General features: G+C 37.4%; 1 protein-coding gene across 1 annotated transcript in view; it reads right to left on the bottom strand.

Moving 5' to 3' along the window:
• ENO4 (enolase 4) overlaps positions 1-20,362 on the bottom strand; it is a 1,153,105-nt gene that overhangs the window by 1,124,141 nt on the left and 8,602 nt on the right. The gene's annotated exons all lie outside the window — the stretch shown is intronic.

Below are 20,362 nucleotides of genomic sequence, written 5' to 3'. Positions count from 1 at the left end.
CAGTAAGGAGAGGGTGTTGTGTATAGCAGGAGATGCTTCCCTTCATAAGGAAAGGCAAACAAACAGAAGTGAGTGTTTGGCAGAGCTGTGTGCTTTCTATTTTATACTTTGCAACTAAGGGATTTTGCACAATAGTTCTCTCAAGTCCTTTTGGGTGGCCGTGGTGGTGGTGCAGTGGTTAGCGTTGCCACCTCACAGCAAGAGGTTCTCCGGTTCGATCCTCAGCTGGGGTGCCTTCTGTGCGGAATCTGCATGTCCTCCCTGTGGTCGCGTGGGTTTCCTCCAGGTACTCCGGTTTCCTCCCACATCCCAAAGTCATGCTGTAGGTGGATTGGACACTCTAAATTGGTCCTAGGTGTGAGTGCGTGCATGTGTGTGCCTTCTATGGAAGGTTGGGCGCCGGGCTGGCAACTAGACACCATAAAACTCCACTGCCAATCATGAGCGGACATGTGATCCGCTGTGGCGACCCCTAACTGGGAAAAGCCAAAAGAAGAAGTTCTCTCAAGTCCTTTTAAGGGCTGGGAGCACTAGTGGGCTGTTGGTTGCCTTGTGTATTTTTATTTATTTTTTGAAGCAAGCAATCAATAATGGAATCTTTAAGTCTATACATGTTAATAGAATATTTAAATCTATACATGTTAGAAGATTTACTGAAATTGAAGTACACTAGAAAATGTAAACATTCTAGAGTGTATTTCAGAGACAGTTTATACAACTATTGTGTTAACTGTACTAAACTGATTGAGCTCTCAAAGATTGTCCAAATGTAAAAGAACGCAGCCACTGGGGATGTACAAGGCAGTGCATTTCTTTGTGCTGGTCCCAAGTCTGGATAAATGGGGAGGGTTGTGTCAGGAAGGGCATCCGGTGTAAAATGCTGCCAAATCATACATGCGGACAACAGTACAGATATACATACTGGATCGGTCGAAGCCTGGGTTAACAACGACCACCTCCCGTACTGTTGGCCAACAGGGTGCTGGTGGAAATTAGGCTACTGTTGGCCGAAGGAGGAGAAGAGGGTGAAGGCATGCCCGAAGCCAGGTAAAGGCTAGGACTGTGGTAGTGAGGTTCGGAACTTTGAATGTTGGCAGTATGACTGTTATAGGGAGAGAGCTAGCTGATATGATGGACAGAAGGAAGGTTGGTATATTGTGTGCGCAAGAGACCAGATGGAAGAGGAGCAAGGCTAGGTGTATTGGAGGTGGGTCCAAATTGTTTTATCATGGTGTGAATGGGAGGAGAAATGGAAGATGGATTATCCTGAAGGAACAGTATGCTAAGAGTGTTTTGGAGGTGAAAAGAGTGTCAGATAGAGTGATGTTTATGAAGCTGGAAATTGATGGTGTAATGATGAATGTTAGTGCCTATGCTCCACAAGTTGGGTGTGCGATGGATGAGAAAGAAAACTTTTGGAGCGAGTTGGATGAAGTGGTGATGACTGTACCCAAGGGTGAGAGAGTGATGATTGGAGCAGATTTCAATGGGCATGTTGGTGAAGGGAACAGAGGGGATGAGGAAGTCATGGGTAGGTATGGTGTTAAGCAAAGGAATGCAGAAGGTCATATGGTAGTGGATTTTGTGAAAAGGATGGACATGGCTGTGGTGAATACGTATTTTAACAAGAGGGAGGAGCATAGGGTGACATACAAGAGTGGAGGGAGATGCACACAGGTGGATTATATCCTATGTAGAAGGGCCAGTCTGAAGGAGATTGGAGACTGTAAAGTGGTGGCAGGGGAAAGTGTAGTTAGGTGGCATAGGATGGTGGTTTGTAGGATGACATTGGTGATCAAGAAGAGGAGTGTGAGGGCAGCACCAAGGATCAAATGGTGGAAATTGAAAAAGGGTAATTGTAAGGTGGAGTTCAGGGAAGAGTTAAGACAGGCACTGGGTGGCAGTGAAGAGTTACCGAATAGCTGGGTAACTACAGCAGAGCTAGTAATGGAGATGGCTAGAAAGGTGCTTGGTGTAATATCTGGAAAGAGGAAAGAGGACAAGGACACTTGGTGGTGGAATGAGGAAGTACAGGAGAGTATACAGAGAAAAAGGTTGGCGAAGAAGAAGTGGGATTGTCAAAGAGATGAAGAAAGTAGACAGGAGTATAAGGGTATGAGGTGCATGGCAAAGAGAGAGGTGGCGAAGGCTAAAGATAAAGCGTATGAAGAGTTGTATGAAAGGTTGGACACTAAGGAGGGAGAAAAGGACCTGTAATGATTGGCTAGACAGAGGGACCGAGCTAGTAAAGATGTGCAGCAGGTAAGGGTGATAAAGGATAATGAGGGAAACATACTCACAAGCAAGGAGAGTGTGTTGAGCAGATGGAGAGAGTACTTTGAGGGACTGATGAATGAAGAGAATGAGAGGGAGAGAAGGTTGGATGATGTGCAGATAGTGAATCATGAAGTGCAGTGGATTAGCAAGGAGGAAGTAAGGATAGCTATGAAGAGGATGAAGAATGGAAAGGCTGTTGGTCCAGATGACATACCTGTGGAAGCATGGAGGTGTTTGGGTGAAATGGCAGTCGAGTTTTTAACTAGATTGTTTAATGAAATCTTGGAAAGTGACAGGATGCCTGAGGAATGGAGAAAAAGTGTTTTGGTACTGATTTTTAAATATAAGGGTGATGTGCAGAACTGTAGTAACTACAGAGGGATTAAACTGATCAGTCACAGCATGAAGTTATGGGAAAGAGTAGTGGAAGCTAGGTTAAGAAGGGAGGTGATGATTAGTGATCAGCAGTATGGTTTCATGCCAGGAAAGAGCACTACAGATACGATGTTTGCTCTGAAAGTGTTGATGGAGAAGTACAGAGAAGGTCAGAAGGAGTTGCATTGTGTCTTTGTGGACTTAGAGAAAACATATGACAGGGTGCCTAGAGAGGAGTTGTGGTATTGTATGAGGAAGTCGGGAGTGTCAGAGAAGTATGTAAGAGTGGCACAGGATATGTACGGGGGTAGTGTGACAGCAGTGAGGTCTGCGGTGGGAGTGATGGATGCGTTTAAGGTGGAGGTGTGTTTACATCAAGGATCAGCTCTGAGCCCTTTCTTATTTGCAATGGTGATTGACAGGTTGACAGACGAGATCACACAGGAGTCCCCGTGGACTATGATGTTTGCAGATGACATTGTGATCTGTAGTGAGAGTAGGGAACAGGTGGAGGAGACCCTCAAGAGGTGGAGATATGCTCTAGAGAGAAGAGGAATGAAGGTCAGCAGGACTAAGACAGAATATATGTGTGTGAATGAGAGGGAGGATAGAGGAACAGTGAGGGAGTAGAGGTGGTGAAGGTGGATGAGTTTAAATAATTGGGATCAACAGTTCAGAGTAATGGTGAGTGTGGAAGAGAGGTGAAGAAGAGAGCACAGGCAGGATGGAGTGGGTGGAGAAGAGTGTCAGGAGTGATTTGTGACTGACGAGTACCAGTAAGAGTGAAAGGGAAGGTCTACAAGAGGATAGTGAGACCAGCTATGTTATATGGGTTGGAGACGACAGTGGCACTGACAAAAAGGCAGGAGTCAGAGCTGGATTTGGCAGAGTTAAAGATGTTATGATTTGCACTGGGTGTGACAAAGGAGGAAAAGATTAGGAATAAGTACATTAGAGGGTCAGCTCAGGTTGGAAGGTTTGGAGACAAAGCCAGAAAGGCAAGATTATGTTGGCTTGGACAAGTGCTGAGGAGGGATGCAGAGTATACTGGGAAAAATATGCTAAGGATGAAGCAGCCAGGTAACAGGAAAAGAGGAAGGCCTAAGATAAGGTTTATGGATGTGGTGAGAGAAGACATGCAGGTGGTTGGTGTGACAGAGCAAGATGCAGAGGACAGGAAGAAATGGAAACAGATGATCCGCTGTAGTGACCCCTAATGGGAGCAACCAAAAGAAGAAGAAGTTGTCATTATGTAAAAACATTTACAACAACTGTTGACTACTTTAAGGGTTTGTATGAGGAAAGAGAGGGTTCTGTAGAAGGAACTATCACTGAGACATCTAAGGATTATATCTCTCTACCTCTTAGGACAAGAAATCTGGACAAAGCCATAAATAAAAGTGAGACAAAGGCCCATAAATATAGACAATTTTTAAATATAGCTCTTACAGACTTAAAAAGTTGATAGAACAGGTTTTGCATTAACATGAATTTTCTGAAGGATATGAAGTCTGAAACTCAAATGTATGTCATTATTTTCTAACTTGAATCTTGAATGATTTGCCAATAATTTGACAGAAAACCTCAGTTTTATGAAAAATGGACAAAAAATATAAGGTAAAAATCTGGACATTCTGTGAAAATCTGTACAGTTGAGAGGTATGCTAAGGATCGTACATAAAGAAATAGAATGGAAGTGCTAGGAAAAGAACTAAAATCACAACTCTCCATTGAAGAGACCAAAGGGAAGAAAAGTAAAATGGATTCTAAGTTAAGTACCACAAAAAAGCGTAAGTCGGAAAAACATCACTGGTCATGATATAATAATAAGGAATGATTCTGTCGACAGGGCCTTTGGGGCTATTACAAAAAAGTGGGAGTAGCATCTCTTTAACATTAGATATTGAGGCTGACAATTATATTAATAAAATAGGTGGCAATCTGGAGGGAGAAGACTCATTAATATCTAAAGAACTCTAAGGTTGCTTTTATCAAAAAGCCACTATAATAAATGAGACTCACTCAGTTATTAAAGGTCTGGGGGTAGTAGATCAGGATCAGGATTGCATGGACCTTGTCTTGGAGATAATTTAGACTGTAGAAAACACTTTTTTATGTGACAAGAATGTAACAAAGTATTTCAAATAAAAAACATACTAAAACAGACAATGTAGGTAAACTTCCTTTAGTTATTACTGGCAAGTGGGATATTGGGACAACAAATGTAAATGAAGCTAACAATAAAGTTTTATTCTTGGGAGATTCTGTTTAAGGCCTGTAGTAAATGAGCTTTCCAAACTGGATAAGGCTTCTCATACTCTTTCTATTTTACTGGAGTTAAGACTACTTGATACACTCAACATGATAGCAAAATTAAGCTTAGTCAAGCTAAAGTACAACTTGTATGTACTGCATGTTAGATTTCATGATTTAAGGTTTACACAACTAAAATATATGAAAAAATACTTGTTGGATATAACAGAGGCTTTGGAAACAAAGGGAGAATAGTTTATGTTGAATAAGATCATTCCTTCCCCCCTTTGAATGAGTACACGTATACAAAAGCTGGTGTGTTTAATAACTGGCTAAGATAATTGTCTATGGTGTACAATATTCATTAAATACTGAGGAGAAAGTAGTTGTGATTAGAGGTTGTTTTCATGGGACAACACACATCTGAATGAATGTGAACCAAATTTTTTGGCCAGTAAAATTATTTCACAGCTGTAAAACTTTCTGGAAAAAAGTGTGAAGTACAAGCCAATTTGTGAAAAATCTAGGGAACCTGTTAACTGTTTCCTTTGTAATGCTAGAAGCCTGGAAAATAAATTTGAAGAATTGTCAGTATTATTTGCCAATCATGATTACAAACTCATTGTCACAGAGTCCTGGAATTCTTCATGATATTTGTTAAGGAACTTTGTTAAATATGAATGCATATGTCAAAATCTTAGGGAAGGTGGCATTGTACTCTGTACAAAAATCTGTAACATCTTGTCTCATCAAGTCTGAGCAGGCATATGAAACTTTAATTGTTCAAATTCTTAATGGTACTTCTACAAACTTTTATATAGTTCTTACATACTGCTTCTCAAGTATGGACAGTAGTTTCCATTGGCAATATATAAATAATATGGACAACTGTCTGGATAAAAAAGGTGAATTACTTATTTGGGATTTTAACTACCCCAGAATTGACTGGAATATACTAAGTGAGATCTTGTATCTTGGCAAGGAATTTATTAATATTTTGCACTTTCATGGGTTGACTCAACTAGTTAAGTTTAATACTAGAGCTATTAGCACACTGGATCTTATTTTCACTAATGTACCTAAAAAGGTAGCTTCTTTAGAGTTACTTTCTCCACTGGGTACATCTGACCACTGTTCTATAAACTTCGCATTAGACACAGCAACCCATTCCATATTACAATCACTGAAATATGAATGTGATAAAGGTGCCTTGCAAAATTTATCTTTACAGGTAATAAAGACTGATTGGTCAACCCAGGTACAGAGTTTAGACAGTTGCTACAGATATCAAATTATTGAAGAATATCTGCAGGCTTATGCTTTTTCTTCAGTAAGAGCAGAGAATAATAAGTCATCGTTTCCTTATTGGTGGAATAAGTCCTTAATAAAACAATTTAAGGAAAAACAGAGAAGTTGCACAATATTTAGGAAATTTAAAACTGATATCAATGGTAATATACTTAACAAGAATAGTAGGATTTAAAAAAAATAAATAAAATTAAGGATGTCAAGGCTTGTTATAAAAGTAAGTTGATCTACAATTGCAAGAAAGAGAGAATGATAATTTTATAAATATATAAATAACTCAGGTAGACAGGCAGTTCAATATTTACATGATTAACTGATAACAATGCCACTAGAGATGTTAATAGAATAGCTAATGAAATTAAATTTTTTACACTAACGTTGGCTTGACTACCACGGGTAATTGGCAATGCTATTTAGTGACAGGTTCTTGTCCAAATATATCTGAATCACTCATACTCAAATATCTAAACTTAGTTAATGACTGGGCAAAGGACATAGGATTATCATTTAGTATATACAAGTGCAAAGTTATGTATTTTTCAAATAAACTGGTTTACTTGATGGCTTCTCAACTGGAGGAAGTCAAGAAATATAAAGGCTTAGGAATGCTGATTACTTCAATTTTTTTCTTTTAAATCTCACTCTGAGCTCATAGTAGCCAGAGCTATTAAACATATGGGCTATTTCTTAAGAAAACTTTCAACAAGGGATGACAATATATTAACACTAGTGTTCAAAACTTATATCAGACCTCTCCTGGGATATAATAATTCCTTCCATGCCTATACAAGATGACAGCTGAGAAGGTTAGATGGAGTTCAGAGGAAATTTACAAAAAAAATATGAAGCTGAAGAACATAGGATATGAATCACAATGTGAAACATTAAAATTATTTATTCTCTATTATAGATATAATATGGCTAAATTAATCTTAACATGCACATTTTTATCATCCAGTTCTACACAGCATGTTTAATTTAGACATTAATACCTGCATTAAAACCCATAAGTAGAACAATATGCAGTTTATAATGAAAACTGGAAATTCTGTGATGAGGTCTCATTATATTTCTGTTAGAATTACAAAATTATGGAATGACATCCTATTTAATGTTAACCAGTCTAACAGCTTGGAAGATTTTAAGAAAATTTTAGATATATGGGCTGGTAGAAAGGCCTATATATCACATTTGGAGGATACCAGCATTTCTTGACAGCCAATTAGTCTAAAATGCTGTCTTTGAACTTATGAACTTATAAATGTTTACATTTGAGGTCATAGAAGAACACCAAAATTAGTGGAATACTGCAATAGTACTGGTTCTAAAACCAATGGGTCTAATAAGGTTTTGTAATGACTGTAGAAAATTAAATAATATATTCAAATATTATTGTATGCCATATTCTGAGTAGATGTACTAATTGAAAGACTTGGAAATCCAAGTTGCTATCCACTATGGACCAAACCAAAGTTTATTTGCAAATTTCACTGGCCCCTAGAGACTAAAGAAAAAATTATATTTTCTACACCAGTCCTGCCCTTGTGTCTCCACAGAGCACCTGCTGCATTCCAAATGCTAATGGGACAACGTGCTTAAACCTCATACCTGGCACACAGTAGACTACTTGGATGATATGATGATATTTTCAGAGAACCAGGAAAGACATCTCCCGAAGTTTTACATTGTCTTGGATTCCTTACCTCATGGTAGTTAACTGCTAACCCAACTAAGTGCATGCTAGGCATAGCAAAGTCTCATTATTTAGGTTATATAATTGAATAAGGGATAATAAAATCACAAGCTGAAGTGGATGAATCAATTCAGATTTGTCCCATGCCAACCACTAAAAAAGCAAGTCAAGTCTTTCCCAGACATAGCAAGCTATTATTGGATGTTTATTCTAAATGTTGACATTGCATGCTCCTTGACTGACTTGACCAAGGGCAAGACTATTTTGAGACTTAAGTAGACAGATAATAAAGAACATTTTTTTTCAGACCTCTAAAGGCCATGCTGTGCTCACAGCCTACACTGATAACTGACTACTACAAATAGTTTCTATTCTATAAAACTGAGTGCCCACTCAGCCAACCAGCATTGCTCTTGAGTAACCTCCCTCACTATGAATTGCCTCTGAAATTCCTCCTAGTCTCCATTCATCTTGTTGACTGCTGGGAAGTAGTAGATCATACTGGAAGGTTCCTCCACTTAGACTGGTAAAGTTCAAGTTACCATTCTACAAAAGGGAAGAAAACAAGCTATTTTTTTTTTTACATTTTATTGCATTTTCTATCCCATTTATATAAAAATTTTGTGCACTCTAATTTACTGTCTATTTTCTTGAAAAAGTTGTTTGTTCTGTTCTTTATCTTAACTGGTGGTATGATTTTGTGCCTAGAGTATCAACAGTGAAAGTGTAGAGCTTATAGCAAATTCTTTGAAATTCTCCCCAGCATATATTGTCCTTCTTAATAACAAAGTTGTTGCTCTGCAATTTTAGCATACCTGGTGCTACATTTTATGCTTAGAGTGTCAGCAATGAGAGTGTTGGGCTTATAGAAAAGTATATGCATTTTTTACCCTGTGGACTAACATTTAGAGTAAATATCTGCTTTTTAACAGTATCGAACTGGCCAGTATCAGTGTGGTGCACCTCCTCAAAGGTTTCTGCCTACATTAGTCTAATATCAGATCAACTGTGTTAAACTGCTGTTTTATATAATTATTTATTGCATTTATCTGCCTTTTAAGACTGCAAAGTTTATGTTTTCCATTGTCCTTGCTACTGGATTATTTCCTTGAAAATCACAGGAAAAATGCTGTCCTCACTAGTTGTTGAATTGTTTTTTTTTTTTTGTTAGCTTTTCGCTTTTAGCTAATGTTTTTGTGTTTTTACATTAAGAATTCTTGGAATTACTCATTTAGTGGCAGTAAGGAGTAGCCTGGACTGTCCATGTTGGGAAACACACAAGAAAGCTTAAAGTAAAGTTGTTTTATTGGCCAGAGGGCTGCTGGCATTTAGCAAGGCCTTGTATAGACACATGCACTTAGTTTTAAATGGAAAATTTAGTCTCTGAAACTGTACCCAGTAACTCAGATGTGCAAACAGCAACTAGTTCATGCACTAAGGAGCACTGCCACATGAATCTACTCTTACATAGCCTAGTTGTTGCTTCCAGCCTCAAAAGCACCCAAGTCAGCCAGCTATTGACCCCTCTTGCCACACACCACTGAAGTTCACCGGGAAGGATCTGACATCATGGATATGTACTTTCCAGACTTCTCTGCCACCATCTGGTGAATATGGGAATCCCGAAACAATGTAGTAATTGTCTCATATTCACTGACAACCAACTAATCCATACTGAAACCAATACAGTATGCAAAGCGATGTAATTACACAATGTCACTGGAGGCAAGCCATTTGCATACAAGCATTCAAAATAACAATTGGTTGTCAGTAACACACACACACACACACACACACACACACACACACACACACACTACCCAGCATGTAGATCATGTACTGATATATAGATCATCATTTGCTGAGGCAGTAAAAAATCAATCTTTCTAAACCCAAAAGACCTCACAGACACTGAAACCACATCTATTATCCTCAGCAAACTCAAAAGCAGTCTACCAAAACAAGACCCAGCCTCACACATATAACCACATCCCACAGAGCCACAACTGCAAATCCCATATGATACACCAACACAGTACCCAGTACTCTATTCATAGGCGACTCCATTGTGAGACATATGGATGCCCCACTCACTATGCTGAACAAGGAGAAAATCACATTCAGTTGAGTATCAGGGACCAGGATCTACTAAGTCACTCATGCACTTAGGTCATTGAACCACAAGTACCAGTATGAATCAGTCATGGTCCATATAAATGACCTGAGATGTACCTCCCTAGACTATATAAAAAGATACATTATGGAGCTCTCAGACTATGTGTCCAAAGCTGGTATGACCCTAGCACTGAGCAACATTCTATCTTCAGCAAGGATAATGCAACTATACGAACAGAAGATGATTTATTTTAATAACTGGCTTAGATGGTGCCATTCAAAGGGGGGTACAATATTAGTCAGCATGGGAGGATATGATCAATAGACCATGTTGCTTTGCCAGTGCTGGTTTGTACCAGTCTCCACTAGGCTTTCGAACATTGGCTAAAACATTGTCTTCCCCACATAGTGTCTTTTTAGGCAAGGCAATCATTCTATGTTGCTCAACTTATAAACAAAGGTCTGTCATCTAGGTCCAAGGAGGTCATTGTTCCTCTATATTAGGCTCTCATCAACCCCATCATTGTTTACAATGCCCCTGTGGTATATCCCCTAACCAGGCACATGCAGCAACTGAAACATCCACAGATGTTCCTCACAAAACGAATACAGGGTATAAACATGTTCTTTGCAGATCGTCTCAGTCCTGTCTTTATACTCTGTTTCCTACAGACTGTTGAGAGGCAATCTGTGCCTGGCTTACACGGCATCCTTGGATACTGCTGTGATGGACTTTTTGCATATTAGCAGCAAAACTACTTGATCTAAGGCCTTGACTGTTGCTTGTGACATAAATAGGACATACTTGAGTGATAGGTATGTGTCCCAAAGAACTCCCCTCCTCTGGAATAGGCTTCTCATCTATGTGAAGCAGAGTTTTTCCTTAACCCTATTAAAGTGTAACCTGGACCAGTGGATGGGAAAACTTAAATTCACCCCAGGTCTCGCACCTGTGTTTTTAATGGACAGAGGCAGTCTGTAAATCATACCCTGGCTTACATATACCCCTTATAATAACCTCTAAGACTCAAAACACTTGTACAATACATTTGGGATGCATGGCTACACTCAGTTGTGGGATACATTTGGGATGTATGGCTAGACTCCTAAAGGGCCCAGTGGCCTGGTATACACCTATTAACGTATTGTACAGTTTTGCCTTTGAAGTGAACATCTGTGCTGTATGTCTGAAATGGTAGAAGGGGTACAGCATCCTATGTAACATTAGCCAAATACGGTGTAGTGTTGGGAAGTGCTTTTCTACAACAGAAAGGGAATGTCTGGAAAGCAAATGGGATGTCACCACTCTCGATTATTATTTACTAGAAAGGCTGTTTACCCTGGTTACAGGCCAGGATCATTTTTAATGGCTTTACAGACAGAAAGACAGTAACATTAAAGTTGTCTAATTGGTATGAGATATATATGTAGGTGAATATGCAGTCCAAGCCATGTGCTGCAAAAGTTCATTTGTGGTGGAATGCTTTGGTACCTTGTGGGCTAAACTTTACTCAATCAAATATTTACATATTAACATACTCACATATTCTGTAAAAAAGTGTTACTTCTCCTTAATCAGAACCTCTTTGGACATAAACCTGCTCTATTTGTAATCACTGAAAAAGGGGTTGGATCCACTCATACTTCACTTGAAAATTCTTCTATGTAGCTGTAATATATTTTATGTAAAATAAGTACTCTTAAAAGCACACGTACTGTATCCATTATTTACCAGGATTTGATCTAGTACATTGTTCTATTACCATTATAAGTGCCATCCTCTATTATGAGAGAATGAGATCCATACAACTTACTGGCTCATTTGTCCCAAGGGGAGGGGAGTGGTTATAAGTTAGGGTGTCAGCCCTGATCTTGCTACTAGGGTATTTATACCATGTTTACTAAATACCAGGGCATATACTGACACACATTCTCACCCATAATGGTCTTATGTCACTGCACATCAGGTGCTGGGATGGGGAAATGGGTGGGGCTTTACTCCCTATGCTAAAAGCCTTATAGCACTTGATGTTATTAGATAAAGTAGAAATTACCTTATGCTCATTAATATCCAGCAACTGCTAGATTAACATGATATGATCGGTGAGAGGTGTAAATATCTCCACAATCTGGAGGCCTACCTTTCAACCACATTAGATGGTCAGTGAGCATCACTTCTCTCTAGCCACACTTTGACATAAAAATAGCAAACTTATACATGCTGGGTTGTCAAGGAATCACTCTCCAAACCTCCCAGAGTCAGAGCAAGAAAGGCACAGCTACAAACAGATAGCACATCACTACCTACCTAGCTACATGTCTCACACTGTACACATAGCTACCTACCTAGCTACATGTCTCACACTGTACACATAACATAAGAACACAAATTTCTGGGAGTCACAAAGCTACAGACTGTACACCTTCCTCTTCCATTTATACAACTGATTACTCCATTGTTAAGCAAATACATTCTACACTCACTAGGATGGACATGAACAAGGTGATAGCTATCTTTACAGCAAAGGGATCTATAATAAGACAGCTACTGAGGCCATCACACCAGGAAAATACGACTGTGATCTGGTAATGGCTCATGTGGGTGTGAATTATTTTGTGTGCTCAACCCAGAGTGCCATGCAGAGAGACATGTTGGATCTCACTATCAGCATGTCTAATGCAGGTAAGACTCTGGTCCTCAGAAGAATCCTACCCTCACCCAGAATGATACTCAGATTAAAGGAAAATGTATTTGTTTTAACAACTGCTAAGTAGCTGGCATCATTTCAAGGAGGTCTAATATGGTTAGCTTGGGATGAGATGATTGACAGACCTACTTGCTTAAAAGTAAATGGCCTTATGTGCCATAGCTTCTGCATTCTGGCCAATTACTTTGCAATATCTATAGTGACTTATTTAGGAAAAATCCATTTACTGGACATTTCAGCATTTCTAAAAAGACTACAGAAAGTCTAGCTTCTGACCATATTAAAGTCGTTCTACTCATTATCAGGCATATTAATAATATTTTCCTAGATCTTGTTGCACACCTGCAACTTGAACACATTCATATACCAGGGTTCAAGACTTTTTAGGTCTGTATGAAACTGCAGAGGTACATCAGTATTTATTTTCCTGCATTTGTTTACCAGTAAAGTCCAAATGGGTCATTTTTTTTCAAAGATATTACATAAAAAGTCGTTGAAAATTATACATTTCAAAAATAATCAACAATATTGTAAGGCATAGAGATATACTAAAAATGTTACAAAGAGAAGAATGAGACAAAGTAAACACTACATAAAATTCTGCAGTATTCCCTTGGAAATTCACAGCTGTAATACAGAAAAGTCATATGGTTAGTTTAGTCATAACTGTAAAGGGAAAGAGAGAGAGAGATTTGGATGGATTAGCATAAAGGGGAGGTGACAGGAAGAGGCTATGTAAAGTGACAGAGATGGTAACATAGCGATGTGAAGATGAGGAAGTGTTGATGTGTTTTTTTTTTTTTTTACAATTCTGACAATATCTTTCATTGGCACGATTATCTCCAGATTGATTCCCCCTGATTCACTGAATGCATTGGAGTCCAAATCATCCCATATGAGATAAATTATTTTATAGCATGCTAGAGATCAAACTCTGCATCCACTGATGACCATGAACATTTTCTAATTATGTCAACTAAATTACCCATAAATAAAAATATAGTTATGTAGTGGGATTTCAATTATCCAGCTATTAACTGGAATGTCTGCACCACTTTCTGAGGCATGCCCAAAGATTCATTGATTAAGTAAATGCTTGGGCAAATAGTCTAACTACTTACTAGGGGTTCTAGCATTCTAGATCTTGTCCTAACCACTTTAGTGAATACCTCGGAATTTAAGGACTTTAAAAGGGTCAACCTTCTAAAACATTATGAAGAGCTCAGAAAATATTGTTATAATATTCCAGTTCCCATATAGCCTCAGCAGGTACCTACACCTCAGTCTTTTATCCATGTGTAATAAACAGCATAGATCAAGAAGTTCCCAAAAGGTCCAAATATAATGGGAAATTCAAAACGTAAATCACCTTGGTGGTACATCCACATTACCAAACTCTACAATAAAAGAAAAAAATATATATTAAATGTCTACAACAAATCACAGTCTACCCATATAAAGGTCTCTATTAAAAAGAATCAGTAAAGACTGAAAACACTATCAGGAAATTTAAAACTAAACATGAACTGAAAATGGCAGCTGAAACTAAAGATAATTTTAACTACATTAGAACAAAGGTGAGTAGCTAGCTAATCTGGTGCATAATGCCATTGTTTGATCTGGAGCCCCCATAAAGTTTGGGAGCAAAGAAAAAAAATCTTCTTAAACTGCAGGAAACTACTTGCTTTATGCCCATAAATGGAAATCCGCACTTTAAAAATAAAGAAACGCTTTTTTTAGCTTTCACAAACAGAGCTCTAAAGAGCTGCTTCAGATCAGACCACAAATGTAATGCTGTAATACTGGCATAATGCATTAAATATGCAATTGCTCCCTCTAATATTTTGCTCCTGGAGTGGCTGTTCCCTTTGCCCCACCCCATCTACACTTCTGTATTAGAAAGCTAAGAAACAACATCCTACAATGCCCTGAATTAATTCATAATGCCAAGGATATAACTAATATACTAGCATATAGATTTAATGCTAAAGTCACATCAGCTATAGTCAGTGAAGTTCTACTGAGCTCCTGCTCCTCCTGTGATTACCATGGAACAACTCTTAACTGCCCTCTCCAAAGCCATACATAACACATCCTTGGCTCTGACAATATACCTGGATGGGCGATGCCCTGCCCAAGCCTTTCCTAGACCTCTTTAACTTACATCTTTCCACAGGCTGTGTTACTGAAGTTTGGAAAGTGGTCACCAAGATTCCTCTACATAAGGGTGGCCTTAACCCAGATCTCAGTGGCAACCCATCAGTCTAACAAACCTAATATGTAAGACTATGGAGCCCAACATGTCAGACTTAATAAATACTGACATTAAAGTCTTTTTTTGCCCAGGACAAGTAATAGTTTACATTTGTCAGAAATTGGACATGCCTTTTAAATCTAGTTAACTTCTTCAAAAAGACATGGAAAATATGGATGTTGCTACGGAGTCCAGACATCATACATACATCATGCCTTTGGTACTGTTCCCCATACAGGTATTGTATGTAAGCTCAAAAACCTAAATATTGACTCTTATGTTGTTGGTGGATAGCAAACTCACTGTCAGAGCACATGTAGTTAAAGTAGTAGGACTTACCTTAGAAAGCAAAAAGATGACTAGTGATGTACTCCAGGAACTGCTTCTGTTCAATATCTGTTTCTCTGCTTTTAAACTACAAACCCGGACCTCTAACTAATCAAATGTGTTGATAATTCTAAGTGGGGTGTTCACTCAACACCTGATACCATGGTAACACAGAAAGGAATAGACCATGGGAATCGCTGGTGTAAAGATAATGGACAAAATGTATAGCACTGTCACATGTAACTTTCCTGGAATCTACAGTATAAGCAGCAGCTCTCTCCAGATTAATTCAGTCATTAGAGAACTTGGCATCTCCATAGGCAACTCCCTATCTTTTAACTACCATTCTGCAAAAGTGAGGGGGGAATCCTTTTATCTAGCTCAATGAATAGCAAAAGGCATCTTATCTAGGTTTAAAGAAGTTATCACTCTTCTTCCTTTAGCTCTCATCAGACCAACTATATAATACAGTGCTTCATTTGTACTGTGGCTTACACCCTTTATAAATAAATCAGTACTCTGAATTGTGACATCTACCCTACTGATTTGTTATTTAACTATATCTGTATAGAATATAATTAGTATAAGAAGCCTTATTACTCTATGTATAGTTACTATCTTATCTATTTTGACATTGTAAAATTTATTTTGATCATATTCTGCCTGACATTGTTAATACTGAATAACGTTAAAAGATTTTGTTTGTATTACATGTACTGGAGCTTTTCTCTCCAGGTGTCCACTGAAAAGGGAGCCTTTGTGCCCAACCAGACTTCCCTGGTCAACAATTGTAAATTAAATAAATAATAAATTTGACATATATCTATACAAGCATGTCTCAGAACTATAAAGGCCCCAGAGATTTCTGATGTAAAAATCACTGGTCTAATGACCCTAAACAAATAAGACAGGCTTGAAACTATGTTCCTATCCTCTGTATCGTATGCACTCCTACCTGGTGACCTATGCCTAGCTTTCCATACCATGAAGGATTACATCTCCTCTATTTCCTTCATCTCTACAAACACAATTACAAATTATGCAGATTTCCATTAACAAATAAGTAGAACCTACTGAATCAAAAGAATGTATTTTTTTACATACCTCTCAACTGTACAGATTTTCGCAGATTGTCCAGATTTTTGTCTCATGTTTTTGGTCTGTTCCTCATAAAATATGTGGTTTTCTGGCAAATCATTGAAGATTAAAGTCACTAAATAATACTAAATAATGACAGGCATTTCAGTTTCAGACTTTATATCATTCAGAAAATAATTATGCAAAAGTTGTTATTCTAGCAACTTTCTAAGTTTATAGGAGTAATATTTAAATTCTGTCCATATTTTTGGGCTTTTGTCCCTCCATTCTTTCTGGCTTTTCCAGATTTCTTGCGCTGAGAGGTTGACAGGTATGAGTTTTATAAATCAATAATCTGATAGCTAATGAAACCTTAATATTTAACATGATACAGGTACTCAGTAAAGGTGTGTGACTTATGTAAAGTCACATGATATGCAAGAAAGAGGCCCAAAAGACATACCTGAGAAGCATAGCTCAGAACAGTCAGAAACATAATTGTTGTAATTATTAAAATACATTTCTATTAAAGCCCACCCCCCACCTACATTACATGCACTTCCTGAAAACAGGATTAACAATGCTATTATTAACCACACCATGCAAAAATGGAACCCTTACTACTCAATTTAGTACACAGAAAAAATACTATAAAGCTCAATCAAAAACTTTCTTTCACCCTTTTAACACCATACTATTAAAATTAAGAAAGCATATTTTTTAGTAAGAGACAGACATCATGCTAACGTGTATTTTGTTGTGGTGTGTGTGTACGTATATATTGTGTTACAATATGTGCATGTTTGGCGTAAGTGAGAAAGACAGAGAGAGAGAGAGAGAGGCAGTGTACTGATTAAGAATGAAATTAAATCAGTATTATTTTATCATAAGCACTTATCACCACCATGTCTGTAAAAGTTACAGGAATGGAAGGAAGGAAAAACTACCATATTAACATATACTGATTGCCTCTAGAAGACTGTCATTGTTGATGTGACACCCTGACCCCATATGCAAAAATGGGATAAAGGAGTTGTGGATGGATGGATTGCAAGACAGAAACTTAAATATACAGTTTTAACAAATTTATTTTATTTTACATTTGTTGACCGGGCTAGTCTGGCTGGATAACAAGTCCATTTTCAGCAGAGGCCCGAGGAGAAAAGCTCCACTTTATACTAGTACATTACATAAGAAATATATTGCTAAAAAAATACAACTTAAGGATTAATAACACTGCAAGAGAGATATTCAACAGTAATGTAACAAGTTTTCTCAAAAAAAAAGAAAGGTACTGTTCTTCAATTCCAACAATTTTACAGAGAAAGTATAATACTTGTAGTTCTAATAGTGGTAGAATCAGAAACAGGAGTTGGAGTGGAGAGGAGTAGAGGAGTAAGAGAGTAATAAATAAGATAAATTATGTTTCATTTTTATTTGGCCACACATTTAAAACATTTAAATAACAATAGCAGCCTCTTTATGATTGAAATTATATATAGTTGGAAGCAATCAGGAAATAAAGGCAACTATTGGCTATTCATCTTTTAGGCATATGGACTTGATAGTATATTTTATAGTCTGACTGATTTCCTTAGTAACTTATAATGCCACCATTGATTGTTCCTTTAAGGTCATGAACTTGTGCACTCAGAATGCTAATTCATGCTGTACCGAGACAAGAGATAATCCTGGTTTGAACATTTGAGAGTGATTCTGGTTGTTGCAGCCCTAAATATCAGCTATAATATATAAAGGTAACATACAATGGTGATGAGAAGTGGCATACAAAAATTCTAAAAACGCAAATAAAGAGCTAGTCCTATAAAATAAGGCATACAATATGAGTAGTATGTTTTCTGTAAAATTACTGATATTTTCAGTTACCAAACTTTAAAACCAACCAATATAAGAAACAACAGTTCTCTCGTTATAAATACTGTTGGAGTCCAATGGAATATGAATTGATTATATTGATGGAATATGGATAATTATTACTGGACTAAACTATATAACAATACACTTCAATGCATTTTGATATTTTTATTGTAACCCCATGATATAAACTGTTCAGCCAATGTTGTAATAAATTATTGCTTCCCAAGTTTGTTACCATTAGTCTAATTTTAGAATAATCAACAAATTTACTTAACACACAATTTGACAAATGGAAAGTTGACATAAAAACGTTAAGTAAAATGGAGCACAGAACAGATCCCTGAACCACACCTCTTTGTACAGTTCTGTGACTAGAAGATATATTCAGTGCCCTGAACTTGCATACTCTAAATTTAAGCCATTTCATAATCCAATCATATATAAAGCAGCACACACTGAGACCTGTTGGAATAAAAGTGGCAACGTTTGTAATGAAGGTTCATAAGCAAAGTCATCTCTTCTTTAAATCCTACAAATACACATTACTTTACAGCTTGCATTCAACAAAAATGCTGTTATAATGTTTCTTTTACCACCAGCACACCCAAGTACTGCCAGTAACATTACTTTTTAATATAAACCATATCTTTCCTCAGAAATGTTGCTTAGTGACTTTAAATATTTGCTGATCCATTTTGATAATCTACCATTTTAGCAGCATGCCAAGATTACAGCTTTATTGGTATGATAACATGAAAAGTAGCTAAATATAAAATGGAGCAGACTGTAGACTTCTGGAGTGTCTGCAGTTTTGCCATATGGCTTCCTGCTTTATATGTCACTGCAATTGTATTTTGGTAGCTATCTGCCCCTACAGATTTTTGGAAAGGTGTTCATTATTTTGAGATTGCATAAACATGATTTCATGCACAGCAAGATAGACTACTTAACTCTTGTTCTCTGTCTGTAAAGTTCATTTTAAATTATTTGTATTGCTGGAGATTTTTCTTTGTCTTTTTCATTATTCTGAATTTGCAGTAAAAGTATTACATACATTATGATGTACATATTAACTTTTCTTGAATGCTGATTTAAAAGATGGATGATTTGTTACTACAAATACTCCGAAGTAGTAAGTTGAGCATCACATGCACAGTATCTGAATGCTACTTCCCTTCCAAACTGAATTCCATCTAGATTTATTAACTGCCTCAGTATGGGAATGACAACTACTTCAGCCTACTACTTTTAATTTGTATTAGCAGAGTTTAACTTAGGCTCTTTTGCTACTAGTCCCACTATTACTGCAAACAGGTTTGTTTTTATGTTTTTATATGTACCATTTTAATCTCACACTTTGACAACCTTGTGATCTGAGCATTTTAGCTCTATATGCATCTTGTCTTTCTCCTTTTGACTTCACTTCAAGTACATGGCTACTTCAGTACCCCAAATTACAAACCAAAAACCCATCTGTAAGTCTGCTTGTGGAATGTGGCCTTTAGTAATCATAAAGTATCTGCCAAAGCACTGCCTGCCAACTTAATACAACAACAATAGTAAGACCACATAATAGCAAGTCATTTGGTTCATTCTGCAGCATTATGCCTAAATTATATGCTTATGTTTCTGCATGCATATGATGCTTTCATAGGTGGTTACTAGGATATTAGCATAACAGCCATTTTAAGGCTATCAAACCTTACCCCACATTTACCAAAATATTGTTGATGTGTCAATACCCCAAGGAATTTTTTTCAGATATGATATAGACTTGGACACAAAGTATTCACAGTCTACCCTGTCCATTAGGGACATAGGCACCAAACCAGGGGTAAATTTGTGATTTCCCATCCATAAGTCCAATTTATGCTTAAATAGGGTTATGGATAAGCTTTGCTTCACATGAATGGGAAGCCTGTTCCAGAAAAGAGATAACCTTTGAGACACAGACATGTCCTGTTCATGTTGTGAATGAAGGTTAGGTGCTTACACTTGGTATTTCTGATTATATTTATTGTGTGGATGTGCAGCAGATACGTCAGTGTAGGATCACTGGATGCCTTGTTGGTTAGGCATAGATTACTGCACAGCAGT

The sequence above is a fragment of the Protopterus annectens genome, chromosome 14.part0 (assembly GCF_019279795.1).
Source record: "Protopterus annectens isolate FY-2018-M chromosome 14.part0, PAN1.0, whole genome shotgun sequence".
In the NCBI taxonomy this organism is placed as follows: Eukaryota; Metazoa; Chordata; order Ceratodontiformes; family Protopteridae; genus Protopterus; species Protopterus annectens.
The sequence above is the reverse complement of the archived record's forward strand: the minus strand, read 5'-3'. Positions and strand labels throughout refer to the sequence as shown.